The sequence below is a fragment of the Ceratotherium simum genome, chromosome 18 (genome assembly GCF_057802395.1).
Source record: "Ceratotherium simum simum isolate JZ-2026a chromosome 18, ASM5780239v1, whole genome shotgun sequence".
Taxonomy (NCBI): Eukaryota; Metazoa; Chordata; class Mammalia; order Perissodactyla; family Rhinocerotidae; genus Ceratotherium; species Ceratotherium simum.
Genome location: NC_141917.1, coordinates 14,722,701 through 14,747,532, shown reverse-complemented (window position 1 = coordinate 14,747,532; position 24,832 = coordinate 14,722,701). Strand labels below are relative to the sequence as shown.

At 37.9% G+C, this 24,832-nt stretch overlaps 1 protein-coding gene across 2 annotated transcripts in view; it reads right to left on the bottom strand.

The window, feature by feature from the left end:
• BASP1 (brain abundant membrane attached signal protein 1) overlaps positions 1–24,832 on the bottom strand; it is a 55,288-nt gene that overhangs the window by 8,846 nt on the left and 21,610 nt on the right. Inside the window, exon 1 of one of the 2 annotated variants that reach the window (XM_087443159.1) lies at positions 6,656–6,742. The exons of the other annotated variant lie outside the window; for it this stretch is intronic. The gene's annotated coding sequence lies outside the window, so the exon portion shown is untranslated. Of the gene's footprint in view, positions 1–6,655; positions 6,743–24,832 lie in introns of those variants that run through there. 2 annotated transcript variants of the gene reach the window in all.

Sequence of the window (24,832 nt, the reverse complement as noted above, 5' to 3'; positions counted from 1 at the left end):
GACATACAACTATCTACTGGCACTTTGGGGGGAAAAAAATAAATAAATAAAATCTTTAAAAAAAAAAGACTTGTGTCAAAAACAAGCCACCTAGCAGTCAGTATGATGTTTGCTAAAATGGGAAGCACGCTGAGTGCTGGTCCCAGCTGTCAATAATTTGCTATAGGGCCGGCCCTGTGGCTTGGTGGTTAAGTGCGCGCGCTGCGATGCTGGCGGCCCGGGTTCGGATCCCGGGTGCGCATCGAGGCACCACTTCTCCGTTCATCCTGGGGCCGAGTCCCACATACAGCAACTAGAAGGATGTGCAGCTACGACACACAACTATCCACTGGGGCTTTGGGGGGAAAAAAAAATAAAATAAATAAACAGGAACCTCCTGTATACTAAAAAAAAAATAATTTGCTATAAGACTGAGCAAGTCACCTCCCCCTCTGGGTCTCAAATTTCCTATTCAGTAAGATGAAGATATTCAAGTTCATTCTCTTCCTGAAAAAAACATATATGTGTGTGTGTGTGTGTGTGTGTGTGTGTGTAAAGATATATATATTTATATACCCTATGAATGCTTATGGCACTAAATAAAATGCTATGTGTGAGAAAAACGTGGTACAATCAATGCTTTCATACAATAAATGTTTGTGCCCCCCCCCAAATTCATATGTTGAAACCTAACCCCCAAGGTGATCGTATTAGGAGTTGTGCCTTTGGGAGGTGATTAGGTCATGAGGGTGGTACCCTCATGGATGGGATTAGTGCCTTTATAAAAGAGACCCCACAGAGCTCCTAGTCCCTTCCACCACGTGAGGACACAGCAAGAAGTTGGCAGTCTGAACCCGGAAAAGGGCCTTCACCAGAACCCGACCATGCTGGCACTGTGATCTTGGAATTCTATAGCTTCTAGAACAGTGAAAAATCTATTTTAGTTTATAGGCCACCTAGTCCATGATACTTTGTTATAGCAGTCTGAAGAGACAATCAATAAAGTTCTATACTCCTGCTAATTATTATCATAAAAACTTATACTAGAGTCAGCCCTGGTGGTCTAGTGGTTAAGATTCGATGGTCTCACTGCCACAGCCCAGGTTCATTTCCCGGTCGTGGAACCATACCCACCCAACTGTCAGTTGTTATACTGTGGCAGCAGCTCACATAGAGAACTAAAAACTAACAACTAGATACACAACCATGCAGTGAAGCTTTAAAAAAAAAAAAAACTTACACTATTTTGCACCCTAAGATTAAACTGACAACCAGTTGGTTTATTGCTATGATTGGACATCTTTGTACATAATTTCAACATATGGGAAGCTTGTTAAAAATCAAAAATAACAATTTGTGAAACAACATCCAAATATTTATCAAAAAATAGATTTTTTTGATGTTTTCAATTACATTTAGAAAATGTTTTCAGAATAATGTGTCAGCTCTGTAAGTAATGAGTGGAGATGAAACTGAACACTGAAGACATGACTGTCAGAAAAATTAGGTGTCATTAGCTTTGCTCATACAGAACTGTTTCAGAGTGTTGTGTTTACAGAAGATGCTCAGTTGTTTCTCCTTTATCTACTTTGATGGGTCATTTACCAACCCTTGGTCCTGCTTGGCAAGATTTGCCCTTTGCCCAAACTCTCTGAGAAAGAGTGTTTCCTAAAAACAATCAAATGTTAACTATTTTCCCTTTTATGCCATGCTGAAAGTACTTTAAAACTATCATTTCAAATACAACTTAAGTCAATCTATGGGGGACCCATCACAATTCTTGCAAACTAGTATGACATTCAGCTTAGTGTTGTGTAGAAATGCTGAGAAAAACCAAGTGGGAAGAGTTCTCAGGTCAAAATTTCTAGAACAATATATCCACCTCACACTCTTTAAAAAAAAAAAAAAAAAAAGCAACTTCTAACCTAAATAGAAAGATAATGACATAAAACAATTACCACGCCAGGAAAGTCAAATTAAAACAATTTCCTTTTCCCACCCTGTATCATGTGAGAGCCACTTAAACATATAAATTCAGTATTTAATAATCTAAAACTAATTAATCTGTTTTCCTATATATAAAAACCACTTTTAAAACATAAATAAACTCACACAATGTGGAAATTATTTTCTTGCCACCATGGTCTCCACTATCTCATCTGGAATTAGTTGATATTGTGAATGGTGTTTGCAAATCCTTCAGGAACACAAGATCAGTGCAAATGGAGGCCTTGCTTTCTTCTAAAGCAAAATCGTGCTGTTTCATGGGACTCTAACACTCAGCACTTAGTCACATGTGGCCTTCCGACAAAGCATATTTTGTCTGCCAGAAACCAGCTTTCACCCACTTGCTACTGGCATGAAGCAGTGGTGAGATTCACTTCTTCCTCCATAAATGCTAAAATTCTCAAGTTTCTAACCACAGATTCCTTCTTCCTCAAGAGTTGGCAAGAGATATTTAAAATAGGCAGGGCAATTTTTTTTTTTTTTTTTGGCTGAGGAAGATTCACCCTGAGCTAACATCTGTTGCCAATCTTCCTCTATTTTGTATGTGGGTCACTGCCACAGCATGGCCGCCAAGGAGTGGTATAGGTCCATGCCCAGGAACCAAACCCAGGCAGCTGAAGTGGAGTACACCAAACTTAACCACTAGGCCATGGAGCCAGCCCCTCATGGCAATTTTATTTATACCTAAGTTAATCTTCTCATGGAAAAAAAAAAGATAAAGTGCCTTGAATTTTTTGAAGAAAGTAGATTAAATTCCTGAGACAGAATAAATGTTAAGATTGTCTAGTGTCACAAAAATGGTCAAAGTTGCCAAAGTTGAAGGTTTTAGCTGTGGACTCATTCCCTTTTCCTTCCTTTGACAAGTCTAAAGGGCTTAACACATAAGCACTATTATCACCAATCAAATATACCACTTATTTTGGGAAAAACCATTTTTTTGTTTTGTTTTTAATTGAGCCCAGAAACATTGAACATTTCTAATGAAAAAAAATTTTAATTTGTTCATAAAAGCCCATATCTTTTCATGATTTCTCTTATATGTTCAGAACCTGATTAAATAGTTTTATCTAAAAAATCTCTCATGAATTGCATTTTTTCCAAAGTCAAGGGATAATTCATTTCTACATTCATTGTAGTGGAAAAGCTACAGAAAACAAAACAAAGACATATTACCATTTTTACAGAGCTATTGAGATGCAATATCTTACTTCTAAAATGTTTTCTTTGGAGTTTATAAATTGGGGAAGAGTTCCAGGCCAGTTATAGGTCTTAAATGCCAGCAGCTTTGCTTTGGGAATGTCAGCACAAGGTCACCATGACTTTAAACATGGTAAGGGCAAAGATTCATTACCCTCACATAAAAGAGAGAGGGAAAGCAAAAGAGAGACAGAATGAGAGAGACAGGAGACAGAAAGCTTCTCATTTTGAATAAAGTCTCTCTTCACCCTCCCTATACTGCTTCTTCTGAAAATCTACTTCTTCACCAGATCCAATCTTTTTCTACATTTTAAACTTACGGAAATTGAAGCCAAATATTCTATCCTGTAAGCTTCTCTAGCAGGACACCTTCAAAGGCACACAAGAATGAAAGGATCCAGCAGTATAGGATTTAAACCTTGACTCCATTCTGCACCAAACCTAAAGCAATGGTATTATGAATCAGAAAGGCCACCAGAATTGTTTCCCTGTTCTCCAGTGCTAAGAAAGGAGCCCAATTTGGCAGACGCCAATTGGTGTGGTGAGTGGAGCCCCTGAGGCGACTTGGTCCTCAGCAGTCTCTATGGAAGACAGTTCTGCCCCTTCCAGAGACTGAGGTTCTCAAATCCTATGGAAAACACACAGCTCAGCCCCATCGACTTTGGTTTTGGTCAAGAAAATGGCCAGCGTTTCAAGACATAGGAAGGCACAGCCCTACATACCCGGATGGCATCTAATCAATATTTTAGCCCTTATGGAAGTTGTCCTTATGACATTCCAGTGAAACGTAAGGTTTCTGGGAGCTATCATTTACTGTTTCCCTTCTTCACTCCTTGAAATAAAACATTTACTAAATAGTTGGGTATAGGTGAGGAAGAAACAGAGAAATGTTGGAGCAAAAGAAGCTTTGAGTAGTAGAAACAATAGCATTGTCATCACCAACTTTATAAGATTTCAGCCCTTTGAGGCAGGTCTAAGTAATAGCATGCCATCAGGCATCCTAGAAGAGTCTTTCTAGAGACCTGGGTCATCCAAGTAGCTTTCAAGAACTCTTCTGCATCTTGGTGACAAGCAAAATTGTTGGTAATTAAATGTTAATGTTTATCTCAGCCCACGTACTGAATTTTAGATATTTTGACATGCAGAGGATCACCACTCGTAATTGCTAAATCTTCATTTTGGTAGCACTCTGTTGGTTATATCCATTAGTTAGTGTTGCCCAAATCTTTGGATGAAAAATGAAAGCCCCAATTATAGCACTGTCCCTCTTCAGAAAATGCAACCTTGCTTAATGACACAGTTTCCAGGCAATAACTACCTCAAAACCATGGCAGATTACATACACTGTATTCTTCCTACAATTACTACACACTCATGACACCTCCCAATTCCATTTCTCACTAGCATATTTTTACATTTTTGTTAATCTGGCAAAGAACAACATGATTCTGTGACAATGAAAATCATTGACATACATTAACTGGTGTATAAAACAAAACAAGAAAATGAGTGATATAGAATTTCTCAAATAATCCAAAAGTTACTACATTTATGACTTCACGTGCTATTCCTATTTATGTTTTCTGTTTCTGCATTAATAATATCTAGGCACTTTCTGTATAGGATAGTTTGAATCATACTGAATCATACAAAGGTCCCATCCATTGCCAAGGTTCTATTTTGAAAATACAAATCTGGATTAATTAACCATTTCATCTAGAACTAGGAGAACAGAGTTCTTAAGGATGATATCATACAGATTACAATGAAGAAGATGACTCCAAGTCTACAGCAAAGCCCAGCATGAATATGCAACAGTACGTGTCAGAGACTGTAGTGTTACTTCTGGTTTGATTGCTGCTTCATGATGTGATCAAGGCAAGAAATAGTCTCCTTTTGATTCTGTTTCCACCTTATAAGCAAAAGAAAATGTATCTGCCTCACAAGGATGCTGAGAATGAATCAATGTTTCCTGACAAAGGTAAATATGTGGCCGCAGCATATTAACTGTATTCTTGAACAAGCAATTGTCACTTCAGGGCTACAAAGGTTCAACAGGTCTATACACAAAGCAACCCATTATTGATTTTTTTCAGGTAACATATAAAGTTAGAACTGATTCAAGAGTTGCATCTGCAGACAAACTCATCACCAGACATGTTGGGTTTATAATTATTCAGGTCTAAAGAACCCAAATTATTGGTCAAACCTAGCTGAAGGAAAAGGAGAAGAGAAAGGACAAAAAAATTTGCCTTAAGAAAAGAACTTAGAATAAAGAAACACAAAAAATTCAATAAATATTTTCAATAATAGAGGAAAGAAATTAAAACATCTGGTTACGTCCAACAATTTCTATTTTCAATAAATGACTGGACCTTTTCTTTTAAATAGTCAAAATTTTCATTCTAAAAGAGGAAAATGAAACAAAGATAATATAGCCTATGTGTAACTTTTGTATTCCTACCAGGATGTGCTCTGTCACAATGATTTGCTGTCAGGTTTTATCAATGTCTAGTGATAATTTCCATTGCTGGAGTTATTGATTCAGTCAAAACTTCTTCTATTCAGCAACTGTAACATCACCAACATTTAGGGGATGGGAACGTCCTTTGGGGAGAAGGAACTATGGTAAGAACTATCAGTCCATGTCTAAGTTTCTAAGGCAAACTTACTAAATACCATGAGTAAAATTGTAGAGAAAACATTTTAAAGACAATTTATTCCCTTGTCAAAATAAAAATGTTCAGCATTGTAAAAATGTACTATAAAATGTGCAAGAAATACTTGGAAAAAAGTACACACACACTCACACTTCTACAACTCAATTTTCCCAAAGAGGTAATTAAGATAAGTTGGATCTAAAGTCAGAAAGACTTCCAATACAAAAGAACATTAATCACAAATGACCTCTCCCTTATTCTCCTTCACAAAGTCCAGGCTAGACCCACAAATGCATCCTCAAAGCATGTTGGGGATCTCTCAACAAAAATCCAACATGCAGAGTACTCAAGAACCTCAGATGTTCAGAAGTCAGTCTAGAAAAATAGACTTGATCTTAGTGGGAAAAGAACTTTTTTGAAGTGGGTACTAAGTGTTAGCCATGACAGGGGACATAAGTGAGCAGAAAGCCTACTGTAGTCTAGCAGGAGGGACAAGACATACAGAGATGATTAAAATGAGAGCAAGTTCAGTGTCATAAGAGAGTGAAAAACAATAGAGTTTTCCCAGAAGAGATGATCTTTAGTTGGAGTCAGGGGATCAGGAAAGTTTTATAGAGAAGGTGGAGTTTGAGATGGTAGAAATACCAAAAGTAGTTATACACACAGCACTTACTCTGCCTAGGACTGCAGTACTATTTAATCCTTACATATATTAACCCATTAACTGTCTCATCAATCCTATGAGGAAGGAATTATTACTATCTCCACTTTACTAGGAGGAAACTAAGGCATATCGGGGGTAAATAACTTACCCAAGATCGTACAACGAGTAGTCTGGAGATGTGGTATGAACCCAGGCACTCTGACTCTTGAGTGAGGCCTCTTAACCATCATGATAAACTACCTTGAAAGATGACTAAGCTATAGAGGAAGATGGGGAAGTGGAAAGTGTTTATGTCAGAGCAAACAAACAGGAAGACTCCAGTCAAGATGACAAGAAAACTCTATTTACATTTAGGAGATAGGTGAGAACACATTTACCTGGAGGGAGGGATGATGGAATATAAATCTACAAAGGTTGCCTAATAGAATGTACTTAGATGGCAGAAAGCAGACAACCAGCTCTTAAAGGAGTTAGAAAGAGAAAAAAAGATGTCTCAGAAATCAAAAGAAGAGACAATTTTAGGAAGCACTTTGGAGGAGTTAGAAGCTGCTGCAAAAAAGGTTAAGAAAGATAAGAAGAGAAATTGTGCAATTTGATCTGGTGATGAGCTGTCAACGACCGACTCCGGAGTGACTCAGGTAGAGGAGTAAAGACATGGGCCTCTTTGGAAAGACTCAAAGAGCATATGAGGAGCCAGAAAAGATATCCACCATAGCCCACGTAAAAGAGTGCTGGTAAAGTGAAGGCAAAAGTCAAGGCAAGAACTTGCAATTTTGTCAAGATTGAGTTTTGTTTATTCGTTTATAAGGATTTGGAAGAAGTGAAAATATATATGGGAAGATGGAATGAGACAAAGAATAAAGAGAGAAACTAAAGCAGAAAGAGGAGGGAGAAACAATTGATAGGGTAAGGTTCTGGAAAACTCAGAAAGGTGAGTCAAGATTAAGCTTGGTAAAGAGTGACACTTACTGTATAGAAGGGAGAGAGAGAGAGAAAAGAGTGAGATAATTCCAAACCCAACGGTTGTTCCCAGACTTGGCATTGGCATCACTCTTTCAAGTGAATAAAGTCAAATTTGAATTATTCTAGACAAAAAACTCAATAAGATCTCTTTATAGTAAATGTTAGATCATGTGACTTTGAAATAGTCATTTATCTTTAAGTACTTTAGGTCTTTATTTGTCCAGTCATTTATCTTCTCAGGTTCTTTCATATTACAACACTTAGGATTTCTCAAGTACAGGGAGGAAAAGGACAGACGTTTCATCAACTACAATGCTAAAGAATTAGCATAGTGACCACCAAACCTGGAGAGGTCTTACTGTAAAACAGTCTGATGTGCAAAAGTAAAGCAAATAAGCTCATTGCATTATAAAGGGGTTTAAAAAATAAAAGAATGCATAGTTGGTAGCTAGACAGGTATTCTCAATGTAAATATAAAAAGGATCTTAATTTTTAAGAACTCCTTTACTATCCTCATTCTTTCCTTATTCTGAAATCTGGTCTTGGTCTTTAGATAAGCCATCCACCTTTGGTTATTTATCTGTATCATCATGACTTAACTCTTTTATATTCTGTTGTATTGTGTTGGGAGTTTTAGCAGTAAAACAGATGTAGCCTCACTTGAACAGTGACCTAAAGCCTTTCTTCAGATTTATTCAGCATACATCTGATGACCCCAGAACAGAGATTTTGTTTTACGGTTGTTAATGCACAATGGGTACTTGATAAATATTGCAGACTCATACACAGCAAAACATGCAATTTTCAAACTATAAACTTGTAAAATGTAAGAGTCAATACAACCCTGACTATAAATTGAGTTATATAAACTCAATTTTCACTTAGCAGTAGAAATAAGTATGCTAAATTATAACTGAAATTTCCACTCCATTAAATGAGACAGGGCCAAGTTCCAGGGATCATCCATGATGGCAAATTCTATGGCACTAGGACCCATCACATAATTAAAGAGAATGTAGAAATCACTGCAATAACATTGACAAGACATTTTCCTTTTAAGTGACTATGCACATATTGTAGAAACCAGTTTTTCAAAGTATATCTCCTAATTGATTCTACAAGTTTTAACCACAAGACTTTAAATTGATGATGCTGCTATAAATATGGCAGATGACAGTTAAGCTTGTCTTTGAATATAAAGGTTGACTGAATGCAGATATGCAGAGGGTTTTTTTTCCTGTTTAAAATATCCTGCCACATGCAGCAAACACTATCAGAAAACATGTATTATTCATTCTCATCAATAGTCTAGTATACTTTTAGAGTCTGCTGTGCGTTCACATCATTATTTGCACTTAACGGGTGGTCCTTTCAAAAGCACTGGTTGTAGCATTCTAACATATTACTTTATGTGAATCACCTGCTCTTCTAGTCAATAAAGCTAGTAAGTAAACCACAACCAGCTCAGGAAATGCAAGCTGCTGAGGTCACTGCTGGACCATTCCTGTCCTCCACAGACCCAGGAAACTAATATGTCTTATTCCCACAACTAATTTAGAACCCTCAAGACAGAATTAAAATAAAGAACAGGGAGAAAACTTCTAGCAGTTGAGATATTTTTGCTGCTTATTAATGGACTAGACAGACCATCATGGGCTTGGAACCATAAGAGACTCCTTCAATGTAGCCCACCCAACAGCTACAGATTGGTGGCCGAGAGAAGGCCCACCTATGCCGAGACTAACTGCAATTTCACTTCCAGTGATTTCTATCTCCAGTCATAAAGGGCTGGTTCACACTTTTTATGAACACCTGAAATTGCCACATATTGACATTTTAATGTGTCTTTGTTTTTCTGGCACCAATAGAAAATGTAGTATTTCTAGTCCTAAAGCTATTTCATATTTTAATCGCTTCCAATGAAAACCATTCTATAATTCTTTACATGTGTCCTTGATTTTTAAACAAAGAATTTGCTTTTTTTCTTGGTGTTATGCTTAGCACAAATAGGGGTTCAGTAAACATTGGCTGAATTAGGAAAAAATGTACCAAATGCACAGGGGAATGAATATATGTGCTGTGTCTAGCATCAAGAGGCGACTGCAATGTTGAGTTTAAACAACACAGTTTAACATTTAATGTCATTTGTAACGCAGCTCCCTCCGTATGAATCCAAAGATCTCTCTCAAAATTTCTCAACCAAACATTCCACCCCAAGCCGTCCATGTTCACACTCTCCTTCACACTTTTGCCTTCTTCAAATTTGACCCTCTTGGCTACTTAATGAGGTGTTAAGCAATGAAGAAACATGGAAAGTTTGAGTCCATAGTGCTATGAGATTTAAAAACATAACTAAGGGGTATTCCTTCCTAACCATGGAACGCCTAGAGAAGAAAGTCTCTCTTTTACCCCCAGAGCTGGCATATGGCAAAAACTCAATACATATCTTTTCAATGTATGAACGTATGGGAATAAATTCTAATTGAAACAGCTAGAATTCAATACCAATTTGTCCCTTAATCATGATGTGATCTGGAGCAAAGTCATTCAAATTCTCTTGTCGATAGTTGGATATAATATGTCAAACAGTAATAGGGAAATTTGTGTATACAGGGATCATCTGAGGAGCTTGTTAATAATGCAGATCAGGGGTCTCTTTCCAGACATTATTAGTTGGTCTAGAGTGGGTCCTAAGAATCCATTTTGTAACAAGTTGACCAAGTGGAGCAGAAGCCAGTGGCTCAGAGGCCACTCATTGAAAAATACAAACACATGGAGTTTGCAGCGACAGTGAGTCAGCTAAAGATTTTTGCATGATCTGTAAAAACTGAAACATGAAAATGCCCAAGACCAGTGTGATTACTGGTGGTTACAAGGCTGAAAACAAGCATGGAAGAACACCTTGCTGGGTCTCACCTGGCGTAAAGATGGACAGAACAGGGTGGTGTCAGCCCCAATGAAATCGCATCAACTACTGAACCATTTTGTTTTGAATTCTCTGTTACCAGAATCATAAATACGTTACAATTATCAAGGCTCATTCTCCCTCCCAGAAACTCCCCAGCAGCCAATTGCCCCCAAGACCCCTCCACCACCCTCCCCACCCAGCCCCCTCATTAGTGCCATCGTTCAGCCACAGAAGGGGCACCGCACAAGCAGCCTGCACAGAGGAACAAGGCTCCTGATTAAAGAGCAGTTTTACCAGCTGCAGAGAAGGCCCCATGCCTACACCAGGCCTCAGGCGGGTGCCCTGTCACTCCAGCAACTTCTCTCACTGTTGGGGGAAATAGCACAGTGGCCCTTGGGCTCCATAAACTCCCTTCTTACATAATCTGAGGCTTCAATTGTTGTTCAAGGTTTACAGCCTGCCCTATGAGACAATACTGTTTTCAGAAGCATCCACTTTATGTAATTAGAGTGCAAGTTTCAGAAAACAGGTTTTTCTCTTTAGTTCAAATGGAACTTTGATGGCCTGCCAATGAGTTTTGAGCCCTGATCCAATACAGTCTGTGGGAGAAAGTGTATGGGCGATGGGGTCAGCAGGCCAAGTTCAGCTGTGTGAACTTGGGCAGGGAAGTTAGCCTCAGCAAACTCAACCTCACCTATAAAAGAAACAAGAGGGGAGGAGGTTGTTACAGCATTAAGTGGAGTTATTTGCAGGAAAAGATATGGTTCATGACACACGGTAGGTATTCAGTAAATTTTCATTGACTTCCTTTACCTAAAACCATTTCTTAGCCCTGTTAATATACAATATGGAGTAACCTTGAATTTCAAGATTAAGTAAAACAGAGGTGGAACAAATTACTGTTCAAAACAAGCAAACAAATTATTCAAAACAAGCAAACAAAGAGAAATTGATTCAATTGTAATCAAAACAATAATCACTTACCTTAACGTTTAATTTCTAGATTAAAGCCTGCAATATCCATTATATAATTTGTAGATTTTAAGAGCAAGTAAATGTTACTAAATGGGCAAAATCTTACAATGACCAGAACAGACGCCTCACGCTGGGAAAAGATGAATGCCAACCAGGAACACCAAATGACTAAGTGAGTCCAGCATACACGACAGGAAAACGTTCCAGGGAAAATGGAAAGGGAGAACATGCCTCATAATGTGTTTTAAAGCAACCTCGAGAAAGAGAGAATCTTTTCCAAACTATATTTCCATCTTATTTGCTTTAAGTAGATTGAGAAGTTGTGGCGAAGGGCCAGGCACAATACTGTGTTTTGCCCATTTCATGTGTTTGGGGTTCAATAATAGTTTTAAGATGGAAATATCAATAAACCTTTTCCCTAGGAATATTTTCTTTTTCATCTACAGCTATAAAATAATATATTCAAACACAAATTAAAGGAAAGAATTACCAGCTATCCTTCCTCAATCTTAGCATAAAATTCAGGCAAGAAGTCAGCCACTTCTCTATTTTTCCCTATAGGCTTAGAAAAGCAAGTCAGGAAAACCCAATTGCCCGAATCCATGAGCAGTTTTCTTGCAGTTAGGGAGCCAGTAGGGAACGTGGCATTCCAAGCCACAAAAATATCACGCTGGTAACTCAGCCTGCTGACCAGGTGCTAAATGCCACCCCAACATGTAGAACTGAAAACAGGGCATCGATTTAATGCCTCAGTGGAGTCCTTCTCCGTGTGTTCAAGCCACACGATAACTTACTCGAATCACTCTCCTTACAAGAGGAACTAACACCATTCGTTGTACATGAGTTCATGAACTTGAATCTCTAAACAATATCTGTTCAACTTGGGCTTGAGTGTCACCATAGCCACTACTAATTGCTTATGACAGCCACTTTTAACTCCTCAGGGCTTGGTTATTTCATTTGTAATATAAATGACTAGAATTGTATCCCCTAGGTCTATAATTTTCAGTCTTTACACAAATGAGCAATAATAATGTATGTATTTATTTAGATGGTACTGAGCACTCAAATCCACTTATGCATTTATTTCAGAAATGCCACAAACATCCAGGTACTGTCCTAGGTTAACTCTGATCCCCCACAGATCTTTCAAGTCTAGATCATAGGAAAACTATGCCTCTTAAAAGGGTCAAAGGGAAGAGAAAACGCTGGCCTGTGGGCTGGATTCTGACGGTATGGCTTACACAATTTTAACAGGTACACTACAACAGCAAATCGACTTATTTTGCAAGAGTTAGAACAGAAAACACATAGGCAGGGACCCAGATCTTTCCTGATGAGGCTTTGTGGGCTCTCCTTAAGATGTCTTTCAAATTTTTTGTGCACTGTCTGAGACGTGGACCAAGGTGGGAACTGCTAAAAGTGGGGTGCTGAAAAGCAAGCGTGGGAAGTCATGCTGATACCAAACAAAAGAGGAACAAGTGAAACCTCAGATGTCAATAACAGACACCTCAAGACTCACTCAGTCAGGCACAAATTCCTTCTGATTAGCAGACCAGAGTCCTATCCTACTCACTTAACCCACGTCTCCCACATGTGGGTGTCTGGAGTTTCCGTCTATAAGCCTACTCTGGTCTGTAGGACGTTGCTAAATGGAATATACCGGTGACAGCGTGAGTCTTAGGCAATCCTGAAGTTGTGACAGATATATTTCAGGACAGGCATACTATCTTAATAAGAAAAGTCAAAGGCAAACATCTTGTCCATTTAAAACAGAAGGTGGAAGTGATAGAGGAGGTACTCAACATGACAACGTCTATCCGACTTATACAAGCTGGCGAAACTCGGCCTCAGTAACTAGCACTCATTCCCGCCACCAGCCTTGCCCTCCCACCACTTCCTACCCTGTAACAGCATCAGGGGTAGTGCGTTACAAATTACAACATCTCCTGATTGGCACGAGGCATCAGTGTGGGGCAAGAGATTTCAAAAGCCACAGATTGGCACAGGTGCTACAGGTTCCATATGACTCTCAGATGCAAGGAAAGTACAGAAGAAAAGCTTGGAAACTAACACTACGCTATGACTCATGAGTCTATTTTAATGGGGAAAATCCTAGTGAACTTATTATAGTATTAAGTGGGTAAGTTATTTTACTATGCCATTACCATGGGACCTAAAATAGACTAAGTTGAACCACAAGGAAGGAGAATCTTTGTTAGAACAGCATCCCCCAGCTCCTGTGACTGTACACCTGTCCCTGACATCTCTGGACCTTTTACAAGACTTTTCTATAAAACAAAGGGATTAACCTATTTCATCTCTAAGATTTCATGTGTCTAAAACACTAATACAATAAATACCAACATAGAAAAATTTGCATGTCCCAAACTGTTTACATGTTTGAAACAATGGGCCCAAATAAATACATAAATACGTTGCTAATTAAAATAAATTATCGTGTAACATGAAGAAAAATCAAAGCTATACTTTCAGTTAGTTGGAAGGTTAAAAGGCAGAGGGTGAACTTAAATTACCTAAGACCACCCATCTATTAAGACAAAGATCAGTGTCAGAACATTGTTACTTCCATGGGTTTCAACTGAAATAGGCTGTCCAGTGTGCTATATACAGAAATAGGGACTCCCAACATAGATGGTGCTTTTAGATTCATTGTCTCCATGGTTATATTGGACCTGTTACTAATTTAAGCCTAAAATGCCTTAAGAATCAGTACCAAGCATGATGTACAGTAAAAATTCCTTATTCTAGATCACACAATTCACACTTTGTGATGACTCCAACACGGATTTGCAATTCTTATCCAATTAAAACCTGAGAAATAAACATAGTTATTTAAAACTATCATTGAGCTCTTACTCACACTGAAGATCCCTTGCAAATTGAACGTTTTTATAAATTTACCTCGCTTTACTTATTCACACAGATTTATTCTGTTTATAATGTAGCTTTGAAAGTAGACAATGCTAAAATCTGAACCATCCTGTAAGTCAGGCAAAGCTCTTTTTTCCTTGGAATTAGTGAAACTTGACTGCCATAGGTGATTCCCCAATCATAGATTCATAGGATTCCCCAAACCCAGTCAAGTCTTAGCAGCTTTCCCAGTCACTCTAACTTCAAAAGACCTTTTGCTGGAGGAGAAATATTTTATTTCCTGTAAGTCATGAAGAGAACCATAGGTCAAACAGATAGAAGAGTACTCAATCACAGTGAAGGGGACATTTGCTAAAGGTGCGTCCTGTGTTACTGCAATGCGTGCAGCCTGCCTGGAAGGGAAAAGGCACTTTTAAATAAACACAAAGGATGAATTACAATTATTTTAGCAAAAATTTACTTTTTCAATTATAAATAAGTGAAAATTAACTGCTAAAAAGAATAGAAAACCTGCTTATGATTCTTTTACAAATTAATTATACTCATGTGTCATAATTAGCACTTATTTGCCTACAAGATGCTAAAGTCTTCCTAGTTTGTTCTTTTATAAGAAAAAAGTTATTTCCCTTAAAAATCCAGTGCAGTTCATATTACCAAAAACTCTCAAAGACGGTACAAATGTGGACTTGCAATTTGAGCATATTGGAAAACTAACAGTAGGCAAATTCTACTTATAATGTTTTTCTAAGAGAGCTATGTACATCTGTATAATACAAATTTTAAAACACCAGATAAAGGAACTAATGTTGAAAAATTTTTTTGTTCCAAAAGCCTCTTAAATGTGCTACTGGTCTTATCATTGATGAGAAAATGCATGAAACTTCACTAATAATGCAGAAATCCAAGCTTTCTCTCATCCACAGATTCCAGTCTGTAATCCCACAGATGTTGGGGAACACATAGATGCGATCAAAGCAACTCAATGTCTCGGTTTGGTAATCAAGGCTCTCCATGATTTAGGGGTTGACGTGAAAGCTATGGATTATTTTGAAAGACTTGGAAGCGGCTTGATAACTCAGAATTCCATCAAGACTACACAGAAGAAAATAAAATAGAGAACAAAATACTTTGCATCTGTTCTCCCAAAACTGTCATTATACTTATAAAAGATCATTATAGAGACAAATCAATTAAAAAAAATTAGCTAAATATTTTGAGTTCTGGAAATGAAAAAGAACAATTGACTGTTTTCACGATAATTTTACTTGCAGGATTAAAAGCAGAAATTCTAGAATTTAGCTTTCTTCTAGAGCAGGGGTCGGCAAACTGGGCAACCTCCTTGTTTTTGAAAATAAAGTTTAATTGGAACACAACTATGCCCATTCATTTGCATCTTGCAGCTGCTATCCTGCTGCAAAAGCAGAGTTGAGTCGTTGACAGAAATTGTATGGCTGGCAAAGTCTAAAATATTTACTATCTGATCTTTTAAGAAAAAGTTTCCTAACCCCTGCCTAGAGTCTGAGACGGACATACTTAACCAGTGACTCAGTTCCTACTATCAGATGAGAATGTGATTCAAGCCTAAAAGATGCTACAAAGATTAATCAGGCTCTTTTTGGTTTGCAATAATATTATCAGTAAAGAAGAATGTCACATGGGAATGTTTAAAGATTGGGAAACAAAATAGTCTTTTCTTTTTTTTAACTCTCATCACACAATACTCTGTGTATTCTGACTGCCTCCGAGCAAAGAGACTTAGGTTATAGTATCAACACAGTACTTATCAGGTCAAAAACTCTGGACAAGTCATTGAGCGTCTCAGGAGGCATGCTGTTACAACACAAAATCTAGACCAGAACCGAAAAACCTGCTTGGGAACCAAGCCAGTGTTCTATCCCTTTCTGTTGCACGGCATAGAGTCGCCCAACCTCTGTGAGTCTGTTTTTTCATAAGCATAAAATGGGGATAATCATACCTTTACGTGAGAGAGGATTTATGATAATTAAATAAGACAATAAAGACTTCAACGCTTCTCTTGAGCAGACAGTGTGGTCTTGTGGCGCCCTTCAGATTATATCACGCCTGGCCTTCTCTGAAGTTAAAATGCTCAACTGTGCGATGCTTCCGTAATACCAAAAAATAGTTCAATGGTGCAAGTGAGGCTAAAGAAAACACAGCTGTTGCTTCCCTTTAATTTTCCCTGGACCTGTCTTTCTCATCTTCAAGCCTCAGTCTAAGCTCCTCTCTTCTGTCCATGACTTCCTTCAAAGGTTCATGGGAACATCACCCTTGGTCTTCATCAATTCAGTCGTCTTGCTTTTCTGTGGGATTTCTACCCACTTGCACAGTTTCAAGAGCGTTCTGGGATGCTGAGGATTCCTTTGTCTAGTGTCTACAGCCTACTGACTGTTATTTCCTGAGCTTCAGACTCATGCACACACTGGTATACCACTGACCCAACATGGACATCCCTTGGGTATTTCAAACTCAAGATTTCCCCAAGTAAGCTTATTGCTACCTTTCCCACCCACCTGAACCTACTCTTTTTCCTGTTTTCCCATCCAAGAGACTAGAACCACCATCTACTCCAATGCCTAGGAGAACCACCATCTACTCCAATGCCTAGGAAGAAATGTGAGAGTCTTTCTGGACCAAACTGTACCACCACCACCACCACCACCCTCGCATCCAATGGCTTATGTCCTTCTTCCACTTAAAATCTGTTCATAACTCCACTGCTAAGTGCTAGCAAACAAATACCATCTAAAGTGTTGTATGTACTTCTGAAAAAAGATAGCTTGGCGCTCCATCCGCCATTGTAAACCATGAGGACAGAAATCAACACTGAGAATGGAAGAGCTGAAAGATAGGAGCCTGGTATCTTGATAACACCCATGAACTGCCACATCACCTCTGGAATTTTATGTAAGAGAGAATTCAACTTCCCTCTCATTTAAGCCATTATAATTTTGGATTTTCTGTTCTATCTATGCAGCAAAATCTAATTCTAACAGAGACCAGATTTCTCAAAACCACTCCTCCAGAACCAAAAATTTAGGTTAAAATATCTCAACACATTTAGCAATAAATCATTTGTATGACTCCCCAGCCCCACCCACGACCATCTCTCAAACACACAGATTTCTCAGTTATTAGTGTCACTTGAAAATACCAAAAGTCCACATAAAATATTACTGATGCTGTAAAAAATAAACAGTAACAAAAAATTAAGTTAATTTTTAATACTATAAAGTCAATGCAGATAATTTCACAAGAGACACACTAAAGTACACAATTTCTATAAAGTGCAAAGTTTTTATAAAGAACAAAGTGACTTTTTATAGTCAAGTGAAACACACATCAAATTAAAATAGAAGGTGTATTTTAGTATAGATGGACAAAACAGCCCTAGCAAGAGTGAGTTTTAGCAATTAAAAGCAAAAGGGAACTCTAAAAATACATTTGAATGAGAAGACTTAGGGATTGTCAAGAAAAGAGACTTTGATCAAGTTGTGGATGGAAGAAAAATTAACGAAGTAGGAAGGTGCAAAGCCAGCAAAGATATAGAAATGTTACTACATGAGAAAAGAGCACTTACAGAGAACATGATAGAGTCTAAATTGAAGTTTAAAAAAGGTGAAGAGGCTGCGCGTAGCAAGTGATTTTAAGTAGGGTTAAAAAATATATACATGATGGGAAAGCACCCTAGCATTGATTGAATAGGACTGGAAAGGTTTCATGGAAATTGTAACTAAATTTGGCGTTTCAGATTCCACATCAGGTAATCACATCCATCTAGACTTTTGCTAGCCCCATAGCTCAGGAGGCTGCCATGCAGAAGGCCCTGCATACTGCAATTCAAGGAGATAAAAACTCTGACTGACTGCTACAGGCATGCACAAGAGAGGAGCAGATCGCTCCCCACATTTGCCCAAATTTTCTTCTGGGTAAAAAACAAGGCTTCAGGAAGACTGACACTTACTACACCCCACAAAGTCCAGACTCATCCACCAAGAGGTGAAGCAATGCCAGGCCAGCAACAGGCACGGCTCCTGCGTAAGGTCCTGCAGGCATGGGGCAAGGGTGTCAGAGCTCACAAGGGCCCTGGAAAGTCTAAAAGTTTGAGATCTCAAAGAAATAAAATAGTGCTTCCAAAATACAAAAAGGAGACCTCAGATTTTAATTAATAAGTATTTGAGTGTTGCTATAGACTGAATGTTTGTGCCCCTGCCCCCACCAAAATTTCTTTGTTGAAACCTAATCCCCAGTGTGATGGTATTCAGAGGTAGGGCCTTTTGTGAGGTGTTAGGTTGAAGCCCTGATGAATGAAATTAGTGCTCTTATAAAGCAGGCCCCAGAGAACTCCTTGCCCCTTCTGCCACATGAGTTATAGCAATAACACGGTCCTCTATGAACCGGGAAGAAAGCCCTCACCAGACACTGAATCTGCTGGTGCCTTGATCCTGGACTTCCTGGCCTCCAAAGCTGAGTAAAATTAAGACTTATTGTTTAAGCTACCACTCTGTGGTATTTTGTTAGAGAAGCCCAAATGGACTGAGACAAATGTTTACAGTAACAGTTATGCCAATGAGCTTCTACAATTCAACACATAGAGATTTATAGTTATGCAAATTATATCTAATTTGGGATGTGATGCGAGTGTTTTAATGTTTAATATGATGTGAAGTAAGCCCTCCATAATTAAGAGATGCTAGAACCCATGGAACAGTGGTATGTGAACAGAAAAAGGCAATCAAGAAGCCCTAAAATAAGTATAATAACATGTAAAAGTGCTTTAAGAGCTATAAAAAAGCCTAATTGCAATGTGGCATGTATGATGGTGTTAAGATTCAACCAGTACCCTCCTGTTTAATGTGGGCACCCATAAATGTGCTCGTTTTAGGACACTGCTATACTAGGGGGTAGAAGCTACTCCCATCCTACAGTGGAACACTCCTTCTTTATTCTGAGTTTGAAACAACACTTCAGTGACTGAACTTGGTTTTATTAATCCTCAAGTTTATGCAATGAGAATGTCCAGTCGTAGAATAAACACTGAACCATCCTTATGGCAATGATTACTAAACACCACCACACTCCAGAGCAATGTCTAATTTGAGCAGAAGCAGATATTTTTTTAATGATTCTGTTGAAGTGACCTCCCATTTAAATTCACGCAGCACAGTCAACTACAGAATTCATGCCACACATGCACCAACATTCAGAAATAAATTTTAGTTACAAAATCCTTTTCCAGCACACATGACAACAGCATATGATGAAAAAATAACATTTTACTTTAAAGGATGACATAATTGTCTTCACATCATATCAATAGATTAAGGTCACAACAGAGGCTGCTCTGATATGCACACTTATTGATCACTTTCTCCAGGCAGCAGACATTGGATGTGAATTTGGTCCTTTCATTGTAACAGTTTACAAACAGCGGCTAAATTTAACTGTGTGCCAAAGAAATTGTTGCATTTATAGCTGAAGTGAGAATTCCCACAATATGACTACAGGCAACAGTCTAAAATATATTTACTGAAATATTGACTAGCATGAAACCTTATGTTCACTATCCCAGATCTGGAATATTTAAGTGTTTGAACAGAAATAATCATAACCAACTGAGAACAAGACACAGGAAGCCTCATGACCCTGTAGCTATTGGCCAGTCTATGACCAAAACAGCTTTATGGTGAACCAGATGCAAAGAGATTCACAATTTCTCTGATCACTAATGCCCTTTTTCCAGGAAACAGTAGGACACTGCCACTGAAACCACAAAAATGCTAAATATTTTCCAAATCCTCTGCAATTTATTTATCCTTTGATTCTCATAACACGCAGTCTATCGATTCTTTCAAGTTAAATCTAGGATATGTGAAGTGCCAAAGGATTTATATAGCCATACTCGTACTTCATTCCTGCTGCCATCTTATACTGAAAGAGATACAATTTCTCAAATTTGACTGAGTGGTTATTCCATCAAAGGCAGGCTTAAGTGCTGGCCCAGGAACTTTATAGGCCACATCAAAGTTGATTCCCAACCACTGGTACCTTTTGAAGAAGCAGCATTCTTGACAAGAGTTACAGTTTCAGATCAGTCTCAAAAGCCTGAAAGTATATGGAACACACATCCATTGGGCTGTTTGGTATTCAACTGATTTCTTCTGTAGTTGAATCTTCGAAGATATAGTTACATTTATGTTTTTCAATCCACTAAACCAAATGAAAACATCACAATGTGTAGCTGTATGTATGAAGTCAGGATCTGGATCCTTTAGAGAGTCTCTGCAGCCCTTTCTCATGCTGTGAGCAACTGGATCAAAAGCCTCTCAGATCCAGTGGCCAGGACTTTGTGAGTTCAGAACTTTAATCCAAGAATCTAACATTCAGAAATCCAAATGATGTTTAAAAGATGAACCCCACTTTCAGAAATCTAAATGACTTTTATAAGGTGATACAAGATGACAGATAGAAGATTGGGTGATTCTCCTCAAGGGTCACAGCCAGAGTTCAGATCCACAGAGGCACAGAGGGGGCAAAAATGCAATTTTGAAAAAGATCTTTTACAGAAGGGTTTGGTAAAGCAAATTGTGAAAATGGGCAGTTAGGGAATGAGGCCTCTCCTTCAGAGTTCTCCAAGCTACAGATATCCTTTAAGCCTGTATCTAGTTACAGAAATGTAAGTTGACCCAAAGCATATCACCATTTCTCTAATAACGAGTTGTATTTAACAAAGTTCGAATTAAATAGCAATAATTGAAATAATAGCCAAGACCCCATTCTAAATCTAAAAATCCCCTCTCATGTTGACTAGCTTGCATGTAGTTTAGCTCCTGGGACATGAGCTTCTTTGCCCTCCTTCCACCCAACAACATGCATTGGAGACCTGTAGATCTGGGAACCACAGCACTGTTCAGTAATAAGTATTCATGCTCAGATGAAATACCAGTCCCACTGGCTCCTCACTGACATCATGCAGGCTCAGTTTTCAACCTAGTTTTCAGGGTTGTCGTGACGCCTGTGATCTAGAATCGATACCTTTCCAAAGGTCTTTTACAAAGAGAGTTCTGCTCTTATCAAGATGGTCAAGACTGTCCTCTGAAGAGGCTAAGCCCATACTCAAAGCTGACCCAAGTTGTGGCTATTACTTCTGGCTGAAAGACCTCCTCCAAATACCTTTGAGTATGATGGGGCTCTACCATGAAGCCTTCTCCAATAATTCTAGAAAATTCCTGGAAAATTCTAGAAAATATCTGTCTCTTTCCTTTTCTAGAGTCCTCTTGACATTTTTGCCCTACATATACATTTCATTGATATTATTCAACTTATCAGTAATTCACTACTGTCCCCTAGTTTTACGTTTTGACTCCATGAAATTGAACACGCAAGCTCAAGCATGACACACACATAGTTCTGAATCCTGGTGCTTCCATTTAATACCGGAGTTATCCTGAGCAATGTGTGTGTGCACTCTGATCTCAATTTCTCCTTCCATCTCTCCTTTTTCTTCTTCTCTCCCTCATCCCTTTCTCTATTTTTGTCTTCTCCCACCCTGGCAAGTTTTCTATGTATTTTTTCTTTTTACAGACAAACAGTAAAGATCTGGGAGATTTTCTGCCTAGGGGGAAAAAATTATGTAACTTTCTATGCAGAGCCTAGTAATTTTTAAAGGCCTGTAAAATTTATTTATCATGAATCTCAGAATCTCATATATTAAATTGCTGAGGTGAGAACGTTTATAAAAGGAACGGAATTAATAACGGAGGCAAAGTAATATTTATAAATTTATATACAAATATATCATATATTTGGCATTTAGATTTAGCATTATAAGATGTTTGTTAGTAATTATAATTTAATAGTGAAACCAATGTTAATAGAATAGCTCCACTGAGACAAAACAGTATCAATAATGATAACATAAACTCCATCTTCAAAATGAGAGAGCAAAAAATAATTTAAAATTTTTTAATTTTAATCTTTAAACATTTAATATTAACATTTTCTAAATATTAAATTTTTAAAAATAAAAATTTAAATATTAAAATTCAATATTAAATGTTAAATTTAATATAATTTATTTGGTAGCCACTACAGAGAAAAATGTCTTATTTTAATATTAACATTTAACTATCTTTTAAAAAACTATAATTACAGGATCTTCAATGCACATAAACACAAATACATATTCAATGCCTATAGTACTATGAAGTCTCATTTAGGTTAAAAAGTAACCTTAGGATCTGACAGTAAACCCAATAGCAGTGTACTTATGGGTAACCCATAGTCTCTCTGTCAATGAGCTCCCTCATTCCTAAAATGGGGAGTTGGAAGAGATGACTCCCAGGATTTAATGTCAGACCCCAACTGGGCAGGAATTACTAACTAGAATATAGGTCCCCAGATATTCATAGATAACGTACTCCTAAGCCAGAATGTGTTTTCCTGATTCTGGACAATACTCTTATGTTTTATTCATATTTGAGGTTCAATACATTTTTTACCTGTACGCATAAAGCCAATCAAACAAAAACTGACACTATTCAAAATCCAGTCTGAAGTTAAAGCAGATCCCTCATAAGCCTCAATCCAATTATACTGGCATGAATTCAATTACTTATTTGAAAAAAAATTTAAAAAGCATATGATGTTGGACCAACCTTTCACCTAATTACTCTGTCCTCCAGACCTGGGGAATGTATAATGTATATGTTATTATCAAGAAGGTATACATTGGAAATATTTAATATATAGATTCCTGCCGAATAGAAAGTTATATTCTAATATTTGAGATCCTAAAATATCAATTAGAAATCTTCAACCCTCTTTTACAGTTTACAGCGTAAGGATATGTTTGCAAGGAATGAACTCTATCTGATTTCACACAGTACCCAGCAGGTACTGCACTGGAGGAATTGTGTCTAATGAACACTTTGGCAAGAGCGCCAGTGCTTTGTTTTCTGCTGGCAGAGGATGAATATTCATTGAGGACGTACAAGGTGCAGGGAGCTGGAAATCCAGCCATGCATGAGACAGACCCCGGGCTGGTAGCGTAGAGCTTACATTACAGGCTAATAAGGGAGATAGTCAGAGTCACACGCAAATAAGACAGGTTCACCAACGATAAGATCATATGATAAGACAGTCCATGAACAAAGAAGAAAGATTCACAAACAAAAGAGTTACAATTTGTCATAAACATTAGATGGAAACAAAGATCTAGATTAGAGCAGGGAGCGGAGTGACAGTAAGTGCCACCCTTTTTTGAGGGGTTACTCTGTCTGGAGAATCCTTACAAACAAGGGGTAGATCATTCATGTCAAATCAGACACAGAAGTAATTGAAGCTAAGAAGGTTGGAGGAATTGACCCAAGCCAATGTTGATATAAATATTGCATAGAACAAGGATTTAAGTCCAGGTGGATCTATCATGATGCCCTTTCATCACCTATCATGTGGGTCTGGTGGAGATGGTTTGCTACAGGTGTTGCAAAATGTTCTCTTTCCCTTTACGTACACCATCTGCTCTCATACTCAGATTTCAAGAAAGGCGCAAACTTCTGGGGATGGGAGGGCTTATGAAAACATCATTTTATAAGCACATGTTCACTTATTTAAAGATATGCCCTCCTCTCCAAAAAAATTCTTTTTAGTACGGGAAAAGATGCTTACCTTTTTTTTTTTTTAACTGGGTTGATTTTTTTTTCTAAACTTCCACTCCATAGGAATATGAACAAGTTGAGCAAATATGTGCTATTACAAATAACGTTAATCATTTTTGTTGTTTAAAGATTTTAAAACATATTAATAATAGTCATAGTGACATAACAAATGAACCTACAATCACTTAGTCCCCCTTAAATTAAATGAGAAGTCTTGACTTGAGCATTTATTAAAAGACAAAGTTATGACGCTATAGTCGTGGATATGTGTCATTATAAATTGGTCCAAACTCATAGAACATACAACACCAAGAGTGAATCATAATGTAAACTATGGACTTTGGGTGATTACGATGGTCAACGTAGGTTCATGGATTGCAACAAATGTACCACTTTGGTAATACTGGTAGTGGGGGAGACTATGCATGTGTGGGGGCAGGGGGTATATGGGAAATCTTGTGCTCAGTTTTGCTGTGCACCTAAAACTGCTCTAAAAAATCTATTAAAAAAGAGAAAGAGAGAGAGAGACAGACAAAGCCACAGGATCATTCTCATACCCACTCATTGCAGATATGGATGTATACTAAAATTTCTCCCTCTCCTTACTTTCTCATTAACTGTCATCAATAAAATTTAAAAGAAAAAAGGAACTATGCATTCGAAATAGTTGATAGGAATCGCTGACTATTAATGGTGCATCAAAAATGCCTTTTTACTCCAAGGAGCTGCATAATAAGAGAGCAGCTTACTCAGACTTGACTCCTTTGTCTGCTACTCAAGAAAGCATACAGAATGTGAGTGAATGACAGAGCTGTCATTTTCCTTGAGATAACCACTTACCCTTAAAATGCAGATACCTCAGATTCTGTGGGGAGACCACAGTATGGTTCAATATCTCCATTAAGAG